At 44.2% G+C, this 24,556-nt stretch overlaps 1 pseudogene; it reads right to left on the reverse strand.

Moving 5' to 3' along the window:
* The window catches only part of LOC121459267, a 37,063-nt pseudogene extending 13,167 nt beyond the window's left edge, over positions 1 to 23,896 (reverse strand).
* Positions 23,897 to 24,556: the final 660 nt, after the last annotated feature.

Genomic DNA, 24,556 nt, shown 5'->3' on the forward strand with positions numbered 1-24,556 from the left:
ATCTTTTTGTGGATTTCTCATCATGCATCCCGATTCCACTCATCTTCCTGCCCCCCCCCCTCAAATCTACCCTCTGCCCTTCCCCAAAACAAAATTTAAAAGAAAAACCAAAAACCAAGCAAGCAAGCAAGTAGACAGAAATTCTCAGCATGGAAGCTGTAGTGTGGCCTAGTGAACCACACAGTATTACACTTTAGACTACGCATCTTTACTTGTAAGTGTTCATTGCAATGAATCTCTGGCCTTGTTTGAGGCCGCTGGCTTCTGCTGCACTAACTGTAATGGGCCCTCATTGGGACTGCCCTTGGATATCTTGTCCTGTGCCATGGAGATCCTGCTGTTTTGGGTTTCTATGTATGGCTCCTTCACACACTCCTACAATTCATAGATAAGGTGGATATTGGGGTGAGCCAGTTTATAGCCATGGTTCTGGCCCAGGTGGTAGCTGGGTGGGTCAGCTTTCCCTTATCCACACCACTTAGGGTGAGCTCTCCAGCACGGCTGTGGCTAGCTCATCTAATGTATCAAGCAGTAGCGAGTGGGGCCAGTTCTCCTGCTTTCAGGCCCTTGGGTCCAGCAAACCTACACGCACACCACCAGGGCCAGCTCTACTGCATTGTGAAGGATTCACTTTAGGGATCTTGTTTGACTCTCACAAGCTCTGGTCAGTGAAATTTCTGAGAACTATGAAAGCCAAGCTTAAAGTTCTCTGGAGTCCTGTGAAGACCAGAGAGTCTGGGGGCAGTAGTGGTAAAGTATACCTACCATGGGGAGAATAAAGATGACCATTGGGTAGGCAAGCTTGCATGCATGAAAGGCCAGATTGTAATTGTCTCTGACATGAGCAGTGGCTTTTCTGCTGAGATGTCATAGTCAAGCATTCTTTGGTACCTTACCCTTCACACAAGTGGCCTGTATCCCTCAAGTCCATCTCAGTGTTTTCAATTCTGATGAGGCATAGTGAGATAATCATGGGAATTCTCCCAGCCTGGAAGTTCCTCCACAGTTGGTGTGCCCATGCAGAGAGTAGACCAATACATAGAATTGGCAAGTTGCTGCCCAGTTCCTGAGTTTTTTTTTTAAGTAGTAATGGATCAACATCTTTTCCTTAAATCAGGTCTTTAAAAGGTGAGCAAGTGAGGACACACAGCGAATAATATCAAAGTGTTCAGTATGAAATCAGCTACATAATGTTCTCTCTAAAAGTGGTCTCTACTCCAGAGCCCTTACTTTCTCTGCATATGCTGTGATTTCTGGTCCTTCTCCACTCTGAGCTCATGAGGGACCAAGACTCTCTCATCTCTCTACACTCACAGAAAAGACAATAAATATTTGTAGAATAAATTAATGAGTTAGTGGATTGAGAAATCAGTTAATAAAGTGGAAGTTTAGCTTCTGTGTTTCCCATCTCAGGGTGGTTAGAAATTGGGGTGTGGTACTCCTGTTGTCTTTCTGTTCTCAAAGGGCTCATTCTTCCCTTCTTCCTTCCACGTCAGCCACCCATATAACTGACGAAGGTGCTTCCACTGTGCTCTGGGTGTGTCCAGAAAGTTAGTAGATTAGAAACTTTTGTCTTTTTGTTCTTTGAGATGGGCTCACTATGCAACCCAGGCTAAGCTTCAAACTCAAGATCCTCTTGCCTCAGGCTTCAAAGTGTTGGGGTCATTGTCATAACACACCCACTTTATTGGAAGCAATCTTCAAATTCATATGGTGCTGGTTTTCAGAGGTGCGACCTTTGAGAATTCTCAGGGCTAGAGGAGTCCAGAGGGTGGGGTCTCTATCATGCCATTCATTAGTGGTTTGGTCAGAAGAGGACAAAATCTGAGCCAACAAACTTGCTTTTTGTGATGTCTTCCATTCCCTTAGTGCACAACAACAAGATCCTTAGTGATACCATGACTATGGAATTCCCAGTCAATAGGAGCATGGGTTAAATACACCAACAAATGTACACTCCCATAAACCACCCATCAGGCCCGGAAGCAGAGAACAACTTAAGTTTCTTAACTTTTGCATCCCTAAAACAAGATTCGTAAAGGGCTGTCACAAAGCACTGCAAACAGGAGAAACAATATGTAAGATCTTTATTTCCAAGGATCACTAGAGAGCAGAAGAACAGATAAACAATCCATTCAGGATATTAGAGAAGCCCAGACTCCAGGCAGATGAAGTTCAGCTTCCGTTTGATTACTCCACTCCTTACTGCAGGACTGAGTGGAATACTCAGAAAAGTTGGTTGGGGGTTCTGTGTGAATAAGCCTCCAAGATGTACACACCCCATGTGTTGAAAGAAAGTAGGAGTGGCCCAATTTGATGACAGTGTCTTGATTGAATGTGTGACACATCCTTTCACCAAGGACATGCGTGAGGAAGGCTCCCTGGTGCCACATGAAGGCCATTTGTTTTTTTTAAGTGTTAGTGTTCTTGGCAAGGTTTTGCTGAAACTGGAACCCATGCCTTTAGCTCACCACAGAATCTTCCTAGTGCCAGGAGAGTATGAATCCCCAAAGTCAGTATTAACTAGACCCTCTGTCTGGAGGGCTGGATGCCACCCACAAAATGAGTCCTTGGATGGAATAAACTGAGACCTGGCTATGAGGCCTTTGGAAAATCCTGTCACTGAATGTGATGTAGCTTTACCCAGTTCCTGAAAACCCACTGGCATCCTGGGACATCTGCCAGCTCGCCTGGTTCCCAGGAAGCTTCCTTACCAATACAATGGGCCATCGAGGGTTAAGGGCCATGCCACATCTGTCCAGCCAGACAGCTGGAAGATTAGGCCCCAGCTCCTCTTCAACTCCTTCTGCGCACACAAGGGAAAAGAAACCACAAACCGAATGCCAGATTTCTGTAGATAATGGCTTTACAGGAACAGAATACAGAATACGGCCAGTCTGGTGTGGCTGGCAGAAGTAAACCAGATAGTCTGCAAGATTACAGAATGTCATCTCACTCAAGTCTGTGAATCCATCTCTGTCCACGTGGTACTTTACCAGCTGGGGAGCTATGTTTTACAAATGTGTAAAGAAAACAGTTGTTTTGATTGTAGAAATCTATATATGGGGACCATGCTTCAGGGCAGTTTTGAAATGGGTTGAAATAATTTTTAAAAAGGAGTTTAAGCAGAGGTACCCTACATTAGCGAACAATGCTTTTCCCACAAGACATGGGCTATTAAATGAAAATCTCAGTGCAAGTCGTGGGTTATTTCCCTACCAGTTATTGGTTAGAAAGGCCCCACAAGTGCCCTAAGCAAAACAAGCTACTGCCATTACTCTTATTTGCCCACCATAACTAGATGCTACCGCCATCTGGTTGCTGTCGACACCATACATACTGGTTGCAGACCATAGAGAAATCATGAACGGGTCATAAAACTTCCTGCTGGCTAGCTTTCACAGTGCTGGAAGGTGCTATGTGGGCAGCTGGAGGGCAAAGACTTTAAGAGCTGGACCTTGCATGCTGCAGTACCAACCTGCCAGTCAAGATGTGTCTGTGGGTGCAATGTGGTTTACTGTTTATGCCGTACCCAACTGATCCCTTGATTGGATTTCAGGCCTGCTCTGCAGGCCTCATTCTTGGTCAAAACTCATGACTATGGAAACCATAGGTCCTAGTGAAGAGCTTATTAACACTGTTTTTCTAAGTGGTCATGTTGTAAACTACCTTACAAATACCTACATTTATAGCCATTGATTTCTGTTCTTGCAGCCTTGGTCAGAGAAGCTTCTAATTATGGTAGGCATTGATAAATGCAGAAACATGATACTAATCAAAGTACTGACAGTAAGCGGCTGTGTGTGCTCAGCTCCCCACAGGACATTGATAATAACCATTCTTTTCCCAAAGGCTCAGAGGACATGGCCGAAGATGGGTGGAAAGAAGGCAAGAGCCAGGGATGAGGAGGGACACTGTGAAATGCTGTCCTTTCTACACATGAATTCACAGTAGCTATGGTTACCCACAGAAGACCTGCACAAGATCAAACCAGTTAAAACTTCCAGTGTGGAGGGGCACCTGAAGACTCATCCCTAGTTGAACAGCTGATGGCTTCTAAGTGAGTAAGAATCAAAGTTTCTGGATATTAAACCATCTATTTCTAAGTTTCATAAGCCAAAGATAAATTCAGATAAGAAATAAATATAAGCTAATGAAAGTTGAACTTACTAAAATTCATGGGCTGGAAAGAAGTACTTAGAGGGAGAGTGATAGCATTGGATGTAGGCATTAAAAATGAGCTTATGATAAGTCTGTGATCCAAGTTTTTTGGGAAGCTGAGGCAAGGGGATTTCCAAGTTCAACGCCAATCTAGGCAACTTAGGAAGACCCTCTTTAAAACAAAGCAAAACAAAAAACTAGAGGAAGGATTGACACTAAAGCCCAGTGGTAGAGTTATTTCTTAACATATCTGAAGACTGTCAGGTCCAAAGGAAACTCCAGTGACACACAAAGGAGCTAAGCCTAGACTGTAGGAGGATTTCTGGTGGTTAGATAAAGGCCAGCATTCCCCAGGAATTTGTGTAACTAGTTCCCCTCAACCAAAGGGAGTCATTTCCCTCTGGCAGAAGGGACACATGGCTCCATTGACATATACCTGTGGCTGCATATCAAAGCCTAGGTTGGCCTCTAGGGTCCTTCAGTATCACAAGTGCCATTTCAAAGTATGTGCTAGCATCCTATTCCTTCTCCCCAGGCTTCCCTCATCCCATCTGTTTTCTTTATAACAGCAAGACCCCTCCCCCTGGCTGCTAGTCTCACTATGTTCTCTCTATTCCCTATCACCAGTTAGTCTCCCCTCTCTCACAGATGGCCTTGGCCATGTCCAATCTACTTCTTCCTCTCTCTGCTCTTTATTCTTCCAGATGCCTCTAGATCTCTCTCAGATCTGCAATAAAAACCTTAATTGTATCATGGAGTGGTCAAGTAGACAGTTTCTTTACTATGCCCCTCACATACAAAGACAAGGCACAATGTTCAGTTCCTAGCACAAAGAAAAAAGAGAGATTTCTACCCAAGGAATTAGAAAAATGAGAAATCCAAAATAATTAGAAAGTAAGAAAAATAAAACAAAATTTTGAAAGGAAATTGAAAACAGAAAATTAATAGAAAAAATCAACAAAATATAAGGTTGGTTTCTTTAAAAAAGATCATCAGGATTGAAAAACTTCTAGTTGTATTAACTAAGAAAATAAAGGGAGAGAACATATATTATCAGAATCAGAAATGAAAGAGGGTACATCACTACAGACCCCAGGGACATTAAAGGACTGTAAGTAAATACAGTGAACGAATCTTTATGTACAAGTTTGACACCCTTGATGAAATGGATCCATTCTTAGAAAAACACAATCTGCCAAAATCCACACAGAAATAGTCAAGCTCAACAGTTGCTCAACCGCTAACTGACATACAAAATACTAATTTAGGTGTTGTCTAAGTTTCTTCTTCTGTTCCTACAATAAAATATGTAGACAAAGATGACTTAAGGGAGGAAGGGCTTATTCAGCTCACAGCTGTAGCCTGTCATAGCAGGGAAGTCCCAGTGGCAGGAACTGGTCACATCATATCCCGGGGGGAGGGGGAGAAAAATGGGAGGCGGTGGCAGGGAAGAGACAGAAATCTTTAATAAAAGAAAAAAAGAATAGAGAACAATGGTTTAATGCATACCTGCTTATGCTCAGCTTGCTTCTTCCCCTCTTATTCAATCCAGGATTCATTTCCAGGGGAATGGTGCCACCTGCAGTGGGAAGATATTTCCACTAAGGTATTTATGATAATCCCTCACAGGCAAGTTCACAGGCCAACTCAATGTAGACAATCTCCATTGAGATTCCCTTCCCAGGGGATTTTGGATTGTGTCAAGTTGGCAGTAAGAGTAGTCATCACAGATGGGATTTCTAGTAAGTCCTACCCCACCTAGTTAACAAATCAGTTGTGCCAGCTCTCTATAGTTTCTTCCAGAGATAGAAACAGGGGAAGATGTTACAAGAAACTGTATGAGATATTTTGTTATCACTGTGCAAAATACCCAACAGGATCTGACAAGAGAGAAAAGCTTTATTTTGGTCAATGTTCCAGAGGTCTCAGTTAATCACCATAGCAAAGGAATTTGCATTGAGGAAGAGAAAAGTGGGACATAAAAAATCCTGCCTAGAGGTGCGGAGAAGTCCTGACTTTGGAGTCTGATGGGCAGAACTCACGGAATGTATATTTCCAATAATCTTAGGAACCTCTAGCCCTAAGTTTATTTTCATTGCTACTTCATAACTATGATTTTGCTATTGAGCAGTGTTATGGCTCCTAAGACCATCAGGAATATGTGTTTTCCAGTGTTGCAGCCCATAGACTGAGAACCAATGGTGGGGCTTGCTGCTCCAGCCCATCTGTGTTTCCCCTTTTCATCTCTCTGCCTGCTGCTGCTGGGAGAGCAACCCTTTCACTGTGCTGCGGCTCTAGCTCACACCTGTTAGGGTACAGCTAATCCTGTCTGCCCCTGGCTTTTATAGCTATAATGCTAATTCCCAATTACTGGGCAGGCCAGAAGCAGATGTGTCCACCTGGGATGAAGTGTTTTTTTTTTTTTTCCCCTGGGCCAGGCCCTGTGGAAACAGCTGCTGTTTGCTTTCCACGGTGGAAGAAAAAGCCGAGCTGAAGATGAGGGCGATGTGAGTGGGGTGTGCGTTAAAGCCAGCGGGTGACTCAATAGCCGGGCTTGAAGGATCTTAGCAAGAAACACCAAACAACTGCATGGAAAACTGAGGGAAACACGAAATTAGCAGGAACAGAATCATCTAGAAGCTGGCTGAGGAATTCTGTGCACAGGGGCCATAATCTCATTGGATTCCTTTTGCTAATGGAAAGAGGAGAATGATGATGGCAGGCAATGTGGCAAACCTGAAGAATTATTAGGCCTGAGGTCAATGTGAAAGCTGCCGTTTGAACTCAACCACTCAGCTGACAGTGGGGCTCGGCTGACAGTGACTTAGACATCAAGATCCTTGCGGCAGCATCAACCTTCTTCTTCCTGACAGCCACAGGGAGCCTCTCTCTGAGCTGAGAGCGAGAGCGTGCGGTGTGGATGGTACCTTTGTGCCTGCCCCCCCCCAAGTATAAGACTTAAAATAGAAGCCATAATTTTGATAGAAGGAGCTGAAATTTAGGCCATACTCTGTTGAGGGTCAAAAGTGCCCAGCAGTGTCTGTCTCAGAAGTAATGGACCAAAGCTATGGGAGGGCAAGATCAAAGCTCCCTGAGCTTGTCAACCGTTCCCAATGAGATGCTGGGTGGAGGTGGGATTCACAGAGATGGGCCCACAGCACAGAAAGAGGCAGACAGGACAGTGTCTGCTGGAAGGAGTGTGTGTGTGTGTGGGGGGGGAGATAACAGCTTGTCCTCTGTGCTTCCTCAGGGTCACCACCCAGATGCCTATTTGGGTTGCAAACGTGAGACCCAATAGAATGAAAAGATCAGTTTATATGGATTTTCATTTTTTACTATGGTCCCTTGGTCTGGCCAATCCCATATTCCCCAGTTCCCTCCCCCCGACCCATCTCTCTCCATGTTCTTACTCCATGTTCTTATGGGACTACGGGGCTCTGACGGGTTAACACTCTGCCTCAGCAACCTAAGGCCACTCTTCCTGCCTGTGGAAAGGGCAGTCCCGGGGATTCTGCATAACTAGACTCGGTGATGCATTCACAGATGTTCTGGTTTAGCTTTCTCGCATCTTCTGCCAGCTTCTTTAAGAGCATTTTATGACGGCTTTCTTTCCTGGCATCAGCTAAGAAACAAATAAATGACAGCTATTTTCCTAAGAGGTAAGTGCAGCCACCTGGACAGCGGTCTCCGCCAACACCTTGCCTGCCAGGCTCAGGTTGTGGATTGAGAGAGAAAAGTGAGGGAAGGGATGTGACAGGTAGACCCTATAGGGCCATAGAAGCCGCTGTGGGAAGGTGTCCTGGGATGTGGCTGGCCCGTTGTCTGATAAGACAGTTCAAACCTAAAGCAGAGAGAGAAACTTCCACACAAACAGTGAAAACAGGCAAGAGCAGAAGATAGCTTGTGTAATGGTTCTTTGACCATGACCCAATTATCTACTTGGCTTGCTAAAGCCCAGGGTGTATACAGTGAGTAGAGGGTCGGCTATTGTCTGTCTGTTGTGGGTGACTCAGAGAGTTGCTGTGTTTTGTTCATTGTTTTGTTCATTCACACATTGCTTCGATGAACCCTCCTAAACCCAATCTGGGCTCAGGAGCTGAGCAGAAGAGGATGAATGGACTTTAGCGTTCTTCCCAGAGAAGGGCGGTGGATTGAGCTAATCGAGCAAGCAGAGATGGAATTGCCCAGGGATGACAGACTGGGAGAGGCACAGCCCAAGGCAGAGGGGGAAGCAGATCCTACAGATTTGCTGGACCCATGCTTGGAATGAATGGTTTGTAGGTGATGTTTTCTGCAGATGGCCTTGGGGTTTGCTGGATGGGAGTGCTAGGGGAAGAGGTGACAGATCACGCGTGGCTGAAAGCGGAGACATTCAATTTGCAGAGCAGAAAGTTGTTCGCTGGAGCTGGAGGAAGGCCAAAGGGCTGCTGGGGAAGATGCTGGAAACACACAGGTGCTATTACATGGGAATTAAGCGCGCGTTCCTTTGGCTCAAGCCTGTTTCCTGCATTTAAAATCTGTCAAGGATATGCTACACACATGTCAGCAAAGTATTCCCCAGGGACAAAAAGCAATGCGACCCCATGTTGATCTGACATGTGATAGGTCTGAGCTGAGGGAGAGTGGAAGGATGGCGTTGCAGGTGGGGCCATTGTGGAAACAGATGCAGGCTCAGAGTCCCCATGCACAAGAGTTACTGGAAGAGAGGAAGAAGCATGGGAAGGCAAGGTGAGCCATGAGGGAGGACTGAGGACTCCATGGTCTTTGCAGGTCCAGATCACCCCTGCGTGAATAGAGAGCTGGAGGCTTGGAAAGGGTCTGCTCTGGGCCTCCGACCTATCCCAGACCTCTGTAGGAATCTGAGTTTGTTTATCTAGGTTTCAGGTCAGAGCCCCGAGTGCCAACAATGTAAGATCTGACAGCCATGACTACCAATGGAGATGGGGCAGTTGGGTCTGTGTTTCAGAGCAAGCTCTGCAGCCATGTGCAAAGAGGACTGTATGTGAGCGCAGCCTCCATCTCTGACCCAGTGTTCATCTTTCCTCTATAAGAGAAATACTCATCGACAGATCTGTCTGGAATGTGCCATGCTAATGTCACACATGTTCTGGCCCGAAGGATTTGGACAACTCTTGGGATCATAAATTAGTAGCTCATGAAGCTGAAACATCTTCTAAAACTCCATGAAGACTATTACAATGAGCTGGCACAGTCCCCGAAACTCAGGGCCTTGGGGTGCTCCCAGATGAATGATGGGTCATTCTCTTTCTCAGCTTTCTAGCTGACTCTCACGTGCACCCTGTAAGGGGGATAGTTCGTGGCTTACTTGGACGGATTATGCTAGGCTGACTGTTAAGGACGTGGGGTTGTGCTGTGCACCGTGTGCAACTTGCTTTTCTTTGACCCAGTAGTGATTTTGACTTAATGAGTCCATCTGTCTTGTGTGTTGAATGGCACTCTTGTGTGATGGTTCTTCTTAGCCATCGGTCGTTCAGTCACCTGTATCTCCCTGTATACTTGGCCTATGAAAAACACACCTTGGCCTATTCTTTTCACCCAGAGCCACTGCTGGGCTTTCCTTTCTGTCACTCTGGTTTGCTTTGACCGAGCGCCATTCTGCACATTCTGTCATTGCTCCCACATAGCGACCTAGGCTTTTTTTTTTTCTTTGTGAAAAAGCCATGTCATAGATTCCATGCAGGTTCTGCTCATGGAGTTGCTGACTGTCCTCAAATTCCCAAGTTCCCCTCCCATTACATGTGGACAGTCTTCGCCGCTTCATGCCCTCACTGATGCTGGCTGTGCCCAGAGATGCACTATTTTGCCAGTTTGATGGCTCAGAATGGCACTGGATTGTGGCTCAAGTTTATATTTTTCTGCTTACTAAGCAACCTGTTGAAGAATATTAGAGTGTCTGCCTTTGGCTAATCAGATTCTGTAGAGCAGGGATAGGAGAAGGGAGCACCAGGGAGGGGGAGGCAGAGACTGGTCATGGCACCTTCATCTGCCTTCTAATCTTGTTGCCATGGGTTTCAAGTTCATCTTCCAAAGAATTACATCCATTCTGACTGATTTGAGAGGTTCCTATTCTCTAAACATTTTCAATGAAAATCTTCCACACTAGAGAATTTAGATTTTGATATTTTTCCTAACAACTTAGACTACGAAATATTGGCGCGAGAAGTGTTTTGGGTCTTGGGGGAGCTCAAGGCTATAGCAGTGCACAGATTTCAAGCAGCTAGACTCTGCAAAATGCAGCACACAGGCTAAGACCGCATCTCTTGTCTCTGCCACTTCTCCATCTTTCTGCCCTCGCTGCTCCCCTTGATGAGATGAGATTCTGGGAGACCTAGATTAGGCCTCCTTATTTGCTTAAAAAGTTAACTGTATGTCTGTAGAAGTGGTCTGGGAGGGTCTCACTTCATGGAATTGGTCTGAGAACTTCCATTAAGGAATCCCCAGTAAACAGCAAAATTGACCTTTACTATCCATATCCAAAGAAAACTGGTTCCAGGACCTTCTGTGGGTGCTCAATCCATGAAATAAAGGGAGCTGACCTGTGGTCAGATCAAACATGCTAGGAACTGGCAAACAACATCCATTGGCATTTGGGAAGTTGCTGTTGCTCTTCTGTGACTTGTACCCTGGGCATCGCAGTATTCAGAAAAGGCTTTTGGTCAGGAATGTGAAGGGGCTGTATAGAGAGCTGTGTCAGGGTCCAGATTTGAAGTCACCAGTCTAGGCCACTCTTGTGGTTGGATAATGGGAAGAGGGGCTGGGTTGGTTTTCTTTTCCCTACACTACTGCGACCTCTCTTGGGGTCACTGTCACCAAAAATCTTTTGACCTAAAACAGAGGGGTGGTGACCTGGGCCTAGGGAGGCCCTGGTCCTCACCGATGGTGGAAATCCAGAATCCTTGTAAAGGGGACTCCTCTCTAGTTTCTTCTCAGAAGTCACCATGCCCACCCCGCCTTGAGATGCACCACAGTGTCCTAGAGACAGTGTGCTTCCTCCCACTACCTAGTTAGCTGCTATTCATCTTGTCCCGGAGCTATGACATCCTTAAAGAGCTCTGAGGGACCACTGACATCCAGTCCTTGCAGCCCATCCTCTGCTCACTCTGCTGATGCACATGAACATTGCAAATGCCGCAGTAGGACCACCCTGTGTCCCCGGAGAGGACTCCGCGAGGCTGGCTCTGACCCCTCACGTGGTGACCATAGTGTGTACGTGAGTGAGGCCTCATCTCCAAAGTACTGCACTTTTCTGGCAGCCAGCCTGCTTTCTCACAGACTCAGAAAGTTTCCCGGCGCCTCCCTGGCTCCTCCGTTCATTGATGCCTCTATTTCAACCTCCAAAGCGCTCATCCCTTGTAAGAGTATGGCCTACGTCTACCATGGTATCCATCCTCTTTACTCTGTCCTGTGCATTGTCTGCACACAGCTTCTGAGCTCACCTCATTCTTTGATCTATTGAGGTTACTCCAGGATCCCCCATGAGACTTCATCCCTTCTCTACTACTTCTCTTTATCTTCCTCATTATCCCACTACCAACGTCCTGTTTTCCACCCTTTAATTGCCTTTACTCAATCTGAGGTGAGCAGAAACTTTCAGTGGGGAGCTTAACTACCCAGTGATGTATCCTCTTTGGGCTGCTTTTTAGCTGGACAACGTCGTATTTGTAGTTTAGCTTTTTTTTTTTTTTTGCCTTAAATTCCAGTTTGTCAAATAAGGCCATGACCTTATAGAGGACTAACACAGGAAAAAAAAAACACCCTATAGCTGATTCAGTGTCTGTGGCAGCAGTGCCAATTTTTCCCTGATAATCACTGGTAAGGTCACACCCTTCTGCACAGTAAGATTCCACCTGCCCTAGGACACTCTCTTTTGACTTCAAAGCAAAGCAAAACACACTAAAATGAGAAGAGGCGCTTCCACTTTGATCCAGCAGATGGCAGTGTTGAAACAGGAATGTCACAGAGTCTCCAGTCCCGGAGTTCCGTAGAGAAAGAATTTATTCAAGGAACCCTAATAAATGAACGTCATCTGTTCCTTGCTGGGGAGGACTTGTGTGCAGGATGAAGAAGAAATGTTTTCCCTTAGGCCATTAAATGTGAGCTTCTCCTAGATTTCTGGAAAATGCTGGCAGAATGCAGCGTGCACACCCTCCCTGGCCCAGGTCAAAAGTCCTCCAGTTTCCCATCACCTGAGGCCCCAAGGCTGATGGTCTCTGAGGTTTTCTAACAGACATCTTCCCCTAGTTCTTCCCATCATTTTCCCGGAAGAACAAACAAAGAGGGACCACGTCTCTGGCTGCAGTGATGGCTGGGATTAGGCCCGTCAGGTGGGAGAGGGTTAGGGTTACTTTCTTGAGAGAGAACGGAAAACATCTGGCATGGACGCGCTTCAACCCAGCTGCGATGGAAGATCGGAAGTGGAGGGGGCTGAGGGGCCATTCTTCCGGTTCATGCAGCCCTAGAGAACGAAGTTCTGCTCAGGTGGACGGATAGAGATCTTAGAGCTCCCTGCTCCTGCTGTCCGCAGATTTCCTTGTCTCTCTGTGCACACTTCATTGCTTCCAGCAAGGAGACCCAGGTGTGCGAGGGTTTATAGTGACCAGGATCACACTGTATCCCCACAGTGGGGTTTATGCATTCTGTGTTTTAGGCAGAGAGAGAGGCCCCTTGCTTCCAGCCATGAAAAGTAGACAGTCTCCTATCACCGCAGCTGCAGGGGCTGAGCTAGCTTGCATCTTGCAAGAGGCATTTTTTCTCCCTTCAGTACATACACAGAGTGCCTCAAAGTTCATCCTGCTCTCCAACCCGTGCTCAGCAAATGTCCTGCAAATACAGGGACCCCCTAGGTATTCGTGCTGGTTCTACTGTCCTAAGACAGCAGAAAGCCAAGCAGTATGGTAACCCTGCATCCACATCCATAACCTGCTGTTGTGCTGCTCAGACAGGAAGCACAAAGACCCAAAAGTCTCTCTCCATCTTCAGAGCATTCACATGTGTGAAGTTAAATTAGTGGTTGCTTCTCCTCCTCTAGCACTGAGCCTCTCCACTGTCTTCCTGGAGATGCCCCCCACTGCCCCCGATTTATGCTTTCTTCTGTCAGCTCCTATAATAGCCACCCTCGTGATACCCTCCCTGTCTTTCACATTGGTGCTATAGAAATGCTTCCCTGTTTACACTAAGCTCTTACAGCAGGAACAATTGTAATCTCATCCCGAGACTCCACGATTGAACAGTGTAGAGCAGGAAGCTGCAGGATTTGTGTCTGTCACCCTGGCCCTGGATGCCTAGATTACGTGTGTGTGTGTGTGTGTGTGTGTGTGTGTGTGTGTGTGTGTAAGGGAGTGTCCAAAGGAGACTGTGATGAGACCTGATGGACTCATTAGTGCAGTTTCCCTCATCAGAAATTGCTGGATTCACCCAACCTTTCAAAGACTGGAGAGCAAAGCCTAGTTTCCTATCCCTGTGCTGAGCTGGGCCCTCCTGTCTCTTGCCCTCGGGCTGAGATTAACTTGATCATCTCCCCGGTCCCCATGCTTTTGCCTTTAGCCTGAAAGCCAGCATGTGTCTGTGTGTCTCTGGTTTGCAGGCTGCAGATCGCGGGACTTCTCAGGCTGAAGGATGGTGAGAACCAATGCCTCATGGTAAAGTCTTTATGTTACATACATGCATGAAGATTTGGTCAATTGCATCTAAAGAAGGGCTAACATGTATGGGGGATGTGTATGAGTTCTATGCAAAAACTGTTTTCACAGATGTTATTTGAATCCTTGGATATTGGTGTATGGGTAGGGGAGAGCTATTTATGAAATAAGGAATCTCTGATGGTTCCTAAAGGATGACTGCATATGTGTAAACACACTTGAATGTATGTATGCACATGTATATTGCACACCTATCAATGTGTGTATGCAGCTGTGCATTCTATTAAGATGTCTTTTCTGATACAACAGAATAGATGAGATAAAACCTAAGTTGTGTTCTACAAGATCCCGGCAACTGCACCCGCTTGTCTACAGTCCTTCCTTCCAGAACCTGGATATTTGCACAGTGGCCGAAGGAGTGCTTCTGACCGCGTGGGATACAGCTATGGGAAAACTGTTTCCTCTGCTAAAATCATTTGTATTTTACAACGCTCCACTCTCACACCGCTTTCTCCCTGGACTTCGTGCAGCACGGGTCATACAACACACTACCCGTTAGCAGGGCATCTGAGAGGTGCTGGGGGAAAGGGAACTTTCAATGGTTTTATGTAATAAACAGAAAATTTATGGGAATTTGGGGAGTCTGCTGGTTTTTATTTTAGGATAGATCTGAGATTTTGTATTCTAATTATGTAGACATTTGGCTGTAGAAGCTTGTGTGTGTGTGTGTGTGTGTGTGCACGCACGCGCAAATGTGTCAATGGGTCAAATGCAAAGCAATATCAACTGCATTCAATGTATTTCTTCCTGGGTTTTCTGGGGTCTGCCAGCTATAAGAGGACTTTGCCAAAGAGTCCAAGTGTAAACTGAGGTCTAGGAGGGCTAATACAAAGTTTTTCTAACTTCCGTTTGGGTGTTCATTTTCTATTTACAGCCAATTCTTTGTTGTATATGGCTTCTAAAATCTTATCTTTCCCTCCAAGCATCCACTATGTTATGTGTTGAAACTATGCAATGCTCCAAGATACTGACATCCTGAGGACCCCGTGTCTGGGGAATATGATCACATTAAGGAGTACTCTTTGCAGATGATCTGATGAAGATGGGTGGAGGAGGACCCGTCCCAATATGACCTCAGTCCTTCTGTCTGTCTTCCCACAGAGGAAGGTCTGCCGTGTATCCTGCCTTAGAGTCTTAACAAAGCTGTGGCTCTTCCTTGATTTCATTTCCACCCGTTAAGCCATCTGGATTCCAGTCCTTCACTGGGCAGACACTAGCATTTCTCATCATCCTTCCCTGCAGGCAGTAGGCTACGGGAAGGGGCTGTCTTACAGAGTGGAGGTGACTTGATGTCTAACTCAAGGGATAGAGCTGCCGGCAGTTTCTTGTCATATTATCTCACTTTTGCTATCTCACCTCAGCAAGAGTTTGAACTTCCTGGAAGACTGGGGTGGGAAAGCAGCAACTGTGTTACATATATTTGTGTTCATCCATGTACCAAAGAGACACAGGCTCCTCAGTGCCACTTGCTGAAGACGCCATCTCCTCTCTATCCTGTGGTTTTGACATCCTTGCAGAAAAGCACTGCTGTCACCGTATGGGTTTATTTGTTCCATTCCCTTGGTCTCTGGGCTTGTTTTTATGTGGAGACCATGCCACTTTGGTTGTTAGCAATTTATAATATATTCTGAAGTTCTTTTTGCTCAAGATTGCTTAGATTACTTGAATTCTTCTGATTCTATATAAACTTGAGGACTGTTTTCCTCTTACAGACCACTGTTGCTGTGTTTTTGTTTTGTTTTTGTGGGGATGACATTGAGTCTATAGGTCTCTTCCAAGCACCATGGGCATTTGCCGATCGTGGTTCTAGTTTGCAAACTTGGGAGTAGCTTTCTCTTTATCTGCATCGATTTCATTTCACCAAGATATGGCAGTTATTGCAAAGATCTTGACCTCATTAAATTGAATCCTAAGTATATTGTAGCTGATGTAACTGGGTGGCTCTTGCATTTGTATTTTTCGAAAGGGCTGCCTATTTGTATGCAAAAATGTTGCTGATTTGTGCATACTGATTTTGTGTCCTGCAACTTTGCTCATCTAATCATGTCTTCCTCCATCAGTTTCCTAAAGAGTTGAGACTACAGACACCTGCCATCAGCCTGGGCAAAACTACTCTTGATGTTCTCCTTGATCACTACCTGTTCAATGTTCATGTATTTGCAAATGATGCCTTTCATGTTCTCAATTTTTAATATTCTCAACCTTAGTTCACAGTCTAGCATTGGTGTTTGAGAATGATCAATCTATAGTTGAGAAAAATGGAAGTAGGTTGGATACAATGTTCTATGACTGTTTCTAGGTCCATTTGGTCTGGTGTCTGATTGATGGCTAACGTTTCAGCTTTCTGTCTGAATCTGTCTACTGCAGAAAACAGGTTTCAAGCACTCCCTTGTTTGTACCATGTAATCTTTCACCAGGTCTCTTCAACCCAGCACTGGGTGTCCAAGCCAGTGGACAAGAGTAAGAAATAAAAATCCTCTAAGAAGAACTGGCAAAGAATGAGTCAAGTAGCTCCTGTTTGTAGACCACATTAATCTTATATATCGGCAATCCTAACAACTCCACCAATAAACTATTAAAACCAACAGATTGGATCAGAAAAGCCAATTATATTTTACTTTATGTCTTTCTCCTAAAATGCCTTTCTGTCTTGGGATTTCTATTGCTATGATGAAACACTGTGACTAACATCACCTTGGGAGATGAAGATTTAGTTTATCTTACAGCTCATAGCCCATCATCCAGGGAGGTGAGGGTAGGCGCTCAATGTGGGACTCTGGATGCAGGAACTGATGCAGAGGTCATGGAGGAGTGCTGCTTACTGGCTTGCTCAGTTTTCTTTCTTATACACCCCAGGACCACCTACCTGTCCAGGAGTGGCATCTCCCACATCAACTGTCAGTGATGAAAGAGTACAGTAGGCTTGCCCATAGGCCAATCTCATGAAAGCATTTTCAATTGTGGTTCCCTCTTCTCTGACAGTTCTAGCCCATACCAAGTGGCTCTAAAAACTAGACGGCACAATTTGCCTCATGTCAACATAACACATAACACACCACTATTCAGCTACAACCTTTACTTTCTTGCTCATCCCCAGCATCTCATATTAATAATAATATTACACACTAAAGCACATAAATAGCTTTGAAAATCCTGGTCTTTAAATATTCAGTCTCTTTAAAACATACAAAACCTCTTTTAACATTCGTAGCCTCTCCAAAATATTCAAGGCCTCTCTAAAATATGTGATCTCTCTAAGATTCCAAAGTCTCTCTAAATTCTTCCTTCCTTCCTTCTTTCCTCCTTCCTTCCTTCCCTCCCTCTTTCTTTCTTTCTTTCTTTTTTTTTTTTTTCGTTTCTCTGTAGCTTTGGAATCTGTCCTGGAACCCACTCTGTAGACCAGGCTGGCCTCAAACTCAGAGATCCACCTGCCTCTGCCTCCTGAGTGCTGGGATTAAAGGCATATGCCACCACATCCTGGCCCAAAGTCTCTCTAGAGCACCAGAGTCTTTAAAAAGTTTCAAAATCTCTCAACTATGATTTTGTAAAATAAGAAAATAGGCTGCCTACTTTTTCACTCTAGGAGGAAGACCCAGGGCACAGTCACAACCAAATCAAAGCAATTGTCTGCCTGTCCTGACAGCATCTCTAAACTTTTCTCTCGGAGGTCAACTGCCTAGGGGTTCCTTCAGCTTATTTGTCTGAGAAAGCATTTTACTTTTTTACACTGTGCTTTTTTTTGAGACAAAGCCTTGCTACATAATCCAAGTTGACCTTGAACTTGCCACCACCCTGCCTCAGTCTTCAGAGTGCTGGGCCTACAGGTTGGTGCTGCCACACCCTGCTCCAAGGAAGCTTCTTCATTTTCAAGATCTTCAGCATGCTTTAGGTTGATGCTTCTTTCCCTCTTTTCATCTTATAAATATATTTCACTCCATTTCCACTGGTTTATTTCTATCATCACTATGAAGAAATTCTTTTTATTTATTTTATTGGTAAGGGGTTTCCTTCTCCTTCTTGATTGATTTTAAGATTTTATTTTTATTTGATCATCTGCAGTCTAAATATGTACATTTTGGTAATTATTTTGCTCTTTGTTGTCTGAACTTCCTAAATCTATAATTTGGCTTCTGTCATTAATTTTAGAAAATCCTTAGTCATTATCACTTCAAATTTCCTTCTGATCTATTTCCTTTCCTTTCCCCTTCTGGCATGCCAATTATGCATGTGGGACTCATTTTGAAGTTGTTCCATAGTTCTAGAATGTTCTATTTTTTTCATTCACCCCAGCCCCACTCTGTATTTTGGATGAGGGAGTTTCCAGGGAGTTGTGTTTAAGGTTGCTGACTCTTTGTTTTTATCATGTCCAGTCTTCTGAGGAGCTCTCGGGGTACTGGATGAGAAACTTTCCACTGAGCTGTGACTAAGGTTGTGACTCTTTTTGTCACGTCCAGTCTTCTGGGGAGCTCTCGGGGGTTTAGAACCATCAGAATGGTCTTGCTTTCCACGACTGGTTTCTAACTCTCTCTTAGGATTTCCATCCCTCCTCTCTCCTTGCTCGTCTGATACAGACGGGGAACTCCTGTTTTGGCATCAATTACAGTTATTTTCAATTCTCATAGTGACTTAACCTGTTGCTTACTTGAAGTTGGACCTACTGACTGCTTTGTCTCTGTGGGTGTGTTTTTCTCCTGCTTCTTTCAGCCTTGTAATTGTGTTATTGTCATGCGCCCAACAGGACCTACTGGGTAATCAGAACTGAGGTGAACAGGCAAGGGCTCTGCAGGTGTGTCGTCAGTGTGGGCCCTGAGCACTTAAAGTGACTGGCACCCAGGAAGGACGAAAAGGACTGGCCATGTTTGCTTATAAAATGGGAAGACAAAGATGTATTAGGAGAGTCTTTGGGAGGAAGGTCATGAGCCCAAATCCACGTGTCTTCTTTTCCAACTCCATTCCTTGGTAGGATTGCACAGTCACGTGCTTATGAGTGAAAATGATGAAAGAACGGCCTTGCTGTTCACAGACATATATCAGCTCATGATGAAAGAACAACCTAGTGGATATCCCGATGCTCACAGACATATATCAGCTCATGATGAAAGAACAGCCTAGTGGGTATCCTGATGCTCACAGACGTATATCATCTCATGTCGCACACGTGGCTCTCAAGCTATATCCCCAAGGAGACGCCCAGGTCTAAAGACTGTAAGCTCAGCAGTGGCTTGTAGCAGCTTGGCTTTAACTCAGCCTGTGCTGTCCATGCTGGCACACACCGCCCCAGCTCTGTGCTCACTTCCGTCTTCTTTCCCAGCTTTGGCTTTCCTGTGTCTAGCTAAGCTTCTTTATACTTCCATACTGTTTGGGGAAATTTGCACTCTTTGGAGGCTGTCCAAGACCTTCCTGTTCTGGTGGTTCTTGCCTGCCAGGGTAGGGGCCAGCCCTTGAGTTTTGTTGTGTCCTGGGACTCACAGGGAGGCCTGTAAAGCTAATGCTACCTTGGGCTCCTCAGGGTTGTATCAAGAATGCTGGTTTTCGAGCCGGGCGATGGTGGCGCACGCCTTTAATCCCAGCACTTGGGAGGCAGAGGCACGCGGATCTCTGTGAGTTCGAGACCAGCCTGGTCTACAAGAGCTAGTTCCAGGACAGGCTCCAAAGCTACAGAGAAACCCTGTCTCGAAAAAAAAAACCAAAAAAAAAAAAAGAATGCTGGTTTTCTCTGTATGATCTGCCTTGGAGTAGACATGGGGCGCCCTTTGCTTCCTCCCTTCTTTCCCTTCTCATGATTTCGGGGAGTTGGTTTCCTTTTTTGGAATGCAGGTCCTGCCAGCAGAACCATTTCTAGACACCCTGGATACTGAATGCCGCATCGGCTATGTAAGATGAAGGAGTCTTTGCAACCCTCCCATAATGGTAAATCCATCTCTACAATATTTATAAAAAGGATTGCAATCCAGATGCTGTAGAAATTGTTGTACTGTTTAGTGAATGACGATTGGGCAGAAGTCTGCACACATCCAGGACAGGTAGAGTTGAGACATCCATGCTTGGTAGACTTGTCCATCCGGAGGCTAGCTCTACACGGAATTAATTTGTTGACTTTTGAGATCGTGAATCCAATGCTGATTTCTGTGTGCCATGCTGACAAACTCTTCCTCCAGAAAAATAAAAAGTGAACCACCTTCTAATCGGAATGTCAAAAGAGGTCCTGATGTCTTGGGGAGCAATTTCGTTTTTATTTTATTTTATTTTATTATTATTTATTTATTTATTAAAGATTTCTGTCCCCTCTCCACCACCGCCTCCCATTTCCCTCCCCCTCCCCCAATCAACTCGGGGAGCAATTTCTGTTAGGATACAAACTTTCATCTTGGACCGAGGCTCTAAGACACTGGATATTCTAAAAGGAAGTGGAATCTTCCAGCCTACAAAGGAAATTCCTGCTGATAAGAAACTAAATAACTCAAAAACACCCGGAAGTTCCTGAAATTAATTGGAACACAACCCCTCCTCCAACAAAGCATGTGCTACAAGGACTGCAGAGCCCAGCGGAACTGCCTAGAAGAGTCTCAGAGCAGCGGTCCTGCCTGAAAAAGATGTCTTCCAAACAGCCGAGCCACCCGAAGGCTGTGCCGTGAACTCCAGGTTTCCAAATTTCAAGAACCATCAGCCGTGCTGGGGGAAAGGGGGGACCAGGCCTTGATACTGTAGCTGTCATGAGGCATTTTTTTGCTCCTCTGAGGTGTCACCTTACCCATACCATAATCCTGTAAGTGACCCCAATAAAATGCATTGGTTCACCAAGTGGGACTTCAGTGGTATCTTTACTTCAGTCTGTGGTTGGCTCTCTAACTGTGTGAAATAGAGATTAGTTCACACCTCCCAGGAATATAACATGTGGAAATGTCAGGAATAAAGTTTGCTTGCATTAACTCAGCAAAATAGTATTCTTTATCTCTGTCAAGTGTAGTGCTCTGATAGCCAGGATGTTAAAATACCTGAAATGCCACAGTGTTGTGAGAACAAAGAGCACAGGCTGTCCGGTGTAGGCGTGCATGGAGAAAGCCATGCTTTCAGATTTCACTGGTTCTTTACTCTCATTGCTGAGATGGAGTGAATATTGTGGGGAATCATCACAGATGGAGAGCCGCAGAAAGGCCAGCCATTAGAAAATGAAGCAAAAGTTCAGACCAAGGAGAAACTTTTCAGTCTTGACCTAGAGCCTCCCAGGTACTCCTTGACCCTCTACATAATGATAATAAAAATGATGTTTACTGAACGTTTCATTATTTGTTCTCTTTTCAAAGGTATCAGAACTCTTTCTACCTAGAACAGTGTTTCTTAACCTTCCTAATGCTGAAACTCTTTAATACAGGTCCTTATGTCCCAACCATGAAATTATTTTTGTTGCTGCTTCCTGTCATTTTGCTACTGTTATGAACCATAATGTTAATAACTGTGTTCTCCGATGGCCTTAGGTGACCTCCATGAAAAGGTCATTCAGACTGATAGGGGTTGTGACCAACAGGTTGAGAACCACTGATCTAGGACATTATAAGTACAGCACTATGATCAGAGCTAGAGAGATAGCCCAGTAGGTAAGACCACCTACTGCTCTTGAAGACGAGTGAAAAGTGCTTCCTAACCCCCAGGTCAGAGAGCTCCCAACTGCCTTGAACTCAAATTCCAGAGGTGGATGATCTCTTCTGGATTCTGCAGTACTCACACTCAGATGTGCACACACACACGCACACACACACACACACACACACACACATACAAATTAAGTGAGATCTTTTTAAGTAAGCTTCTAGGAGCATTTTTATTGTCTTTTGTTTTCCATTTACGCTGGATTGATTGTTGGAATATATGACATTATATCTTTACAAACCAACTTCCAAGTGGATCTCTGCAGCTCACTGGCCAGTATTTCTTGGGAGTAATAACAATTTTAGCTATTTGGACAACCAGTTATGTTAACTTCTTGCGTTTTGATTATAATTTCAAGGTGATTAATTATCTTCTCAGTCCATAAATGCAACTTTTGTTCATTTTGTGTTCCTTATTTGAACTGTCTGCATGAGCATTTTAGCAAGATTTTAGAATAGAAGTTATGTCTGTCTCTATCACAACATACACATATAAATCAGCTCCAGACATTTTGCTTAGGTTTGATTTTCTTAATGATGTTTTGGTGTGAAGCATTTAAACTTTAAACTTAAAAACACTGAAGTGAAATTGTCTGTCTACTTGTATTTATTTCAACATTTTTAGAATGGTATTTTGTCTATTCATGATGCCACCACTTTATTTACTTATAATAGTTTTCATTCCTACAAGAGAAACACATTTTTGTTTTAAACACTTAGTACCTACCCCTGTCTATCTCCAGAAACAGACAATGTCTAATCTGCTTTATATCTTCAAAAGTCATTTAACATAACTGAGTATTTAATATAACCGTGATATTCAATATCTACTCTGGGTGTGCAATTCCTTTCATTTAGTATAATGCTTTTGGGTCTCATGCATGTGGTAACTTGTAACAGTGCTTCTTTTTACCTGGAGTTCTATTGCATTGCTTGAATCTGGCACAGTTCTATAGTTATTAATTGGATAATTTATACTTGGGTTTTTTCCTACCTTTTAGTTTATGTGACTATGAGTTTTCATTTTATAAAGACATATATATTTTTCTTGAATGGTAAATCCATATGTCCTACAGTAATTATTTTTTGCTTTTCAAAAAATATAAAGAATAAAAGTAAATGAATAATGTCTAATGAAACTTTATCAGGAGCTCACTTGGCCCGATGCTTCCTATGGATTAGTTTACACGTTATTTGTAACTGAGAAAATATAAATACATAGCCAAACACCGCAGAGCAGGAAGCTGGCGCAGCTGGCTTCAACTTCCCCTCTAAGGCTCCCAGGTGTGCATTCTTTCTCTGGAGTCACGTGCCTAGTTGTCATGGAGATGCAGATGGGCTGGGTGGATGTGGATAAGGCATCATGCCAGGGAATCAAATTACTGCCCCTATAGGGCCGATGGCCTTGGACATGGGGTGCCAACACATTTGCCAAGAGCAGATCTGGGTTTTCAGGCAGCTGAGACTGTTCAGCTATACTTAGGCCATTCCAGACTAAGACATCATGTGATTTGTTCTTGGAAGAGAGCTGTTATTTTTACACTCTGACCTTGTGGATTTTAATTCTAATTAACCATTCTACAAAACCTGAGTAAGGATTTCTGAATTCCTGAGGGGAAAATTCTTTCTGTCCCGTTTCGCGGCTGTATTTCCCCCCTGTTTCCAATGAGCTGTTACAGGACAGATCAAAATGATCGAGTTCCAAGAATTTTATTGCTGATCGGATGGGAGCGGCGCTCTGTAGCATCTGCAGTAGTTTCATGAGTTTTACTAGCCACTCAGTGGTTGTCGTATGCAAATGCCATGCACGTCTGTTAATAGGTGTTCACATGTAAAGGATGGGGTTGAGGATGGCAAAGCCAATATCAAGCTATTAGTTTAATTTGTGTTTTTATAACTGTTATTATGATTGAAGATGTTTTTATATCTACTTATATGTCACAAATAGATTTTTATGTATATATATATATATATGTATAGATATTACACACACACACACACACACACACACACACACACACACACACACTTTAATGAATGTAGGACCTGTGAGATGAATCAGCAGGTAAAGGAACTTGAAGAACTGAGTTGCATCCCTGGAACCCACATGGTAGAAGAAAAGAATTGAGTCCTCCAAGTTGTTCCCTGACCTCCACATGTGGACACATGTATATAGGGACATACACACATTAAATACACATACATACATTATGTAAATGTATAAACAAATAAATAAATGTTAGAAGTATGATGTCAAGGCCTGATAGGCTTTCTTCCCCTTGATTCATTCCTGAGGTCCCTGAGTATTTATTGACTTACCCAACTTCTCAGTTCTAAGATCTTCGCTTGGCTCTTTTTCAGGGTCGCCATCTCTTTGTTGGCTCTCTCTGCCACATCATTTTCCTTAGCTGTTTATCTGCAACCTGTCTGAAGCCACTGATCATTTTTAAAAATCAGTCTTTTCAATTCTCTGTCCGGCTCGTTACCTATTTTGATATCTTTGGATTTAGTTACTGAAGAGTGAAAAGCATTTGGAGAAGTCAGGAGGCCTTCTTATTCAGGGTTGAGTTTTGTACACCTGCTAGCATGAATCTTCTTCAGTTTTTCTTGGGAGTCTTCCTTGCAGCTCTCTCCTGAAGGCCTTGTCCTCATTGCCACCCAGAGCACAGCAAACACTCTTAACAAGAATAATACAGAAATTAAAGAAGCTGTATTTCTCTGTTAGGGCCAGCTCATCAGTTGTCATTTATAGGCTTTGCTAGTTAGTAAGCTAATTTTCTATAGTCTTACTGTCCTTTGGGTCTTGAATGTCCCCCCAAAGGCACTTGTTTTAAAGGCTCTGTTCCCTTCTTGGAATGGTTGAGAGGTTCTGGTAGCTTTAAGAGGGGACCTAGTGGGAGGTGAGTGACTGGGCTTGTGCCCTTTGAGGGGACAGTGAGCCCCCTTTGCCTTGTCTTTCTTTTTTGTTCTTGCCCATAGAAGGTGCACAGTTTTCCTCGCTACAGGCTCACTCCTTAATGTGCCACTATA

The sequence above is a fragment of the Microtus oregoni genome, unplaced genomic scaffold, assembly GCF_018167655.1.
Source record: "Microtus oregoni isolate MIOR12 unplaced genomic scaffold, Mior012 000019F_ref0000042, whole genome shotgun sequence".
Lineage (NCBI taxonomy): Eukaryota > Metazoa > Chordata > Mammalia > Rodentia > Cricetidae > Microtus > Microtus oregoni.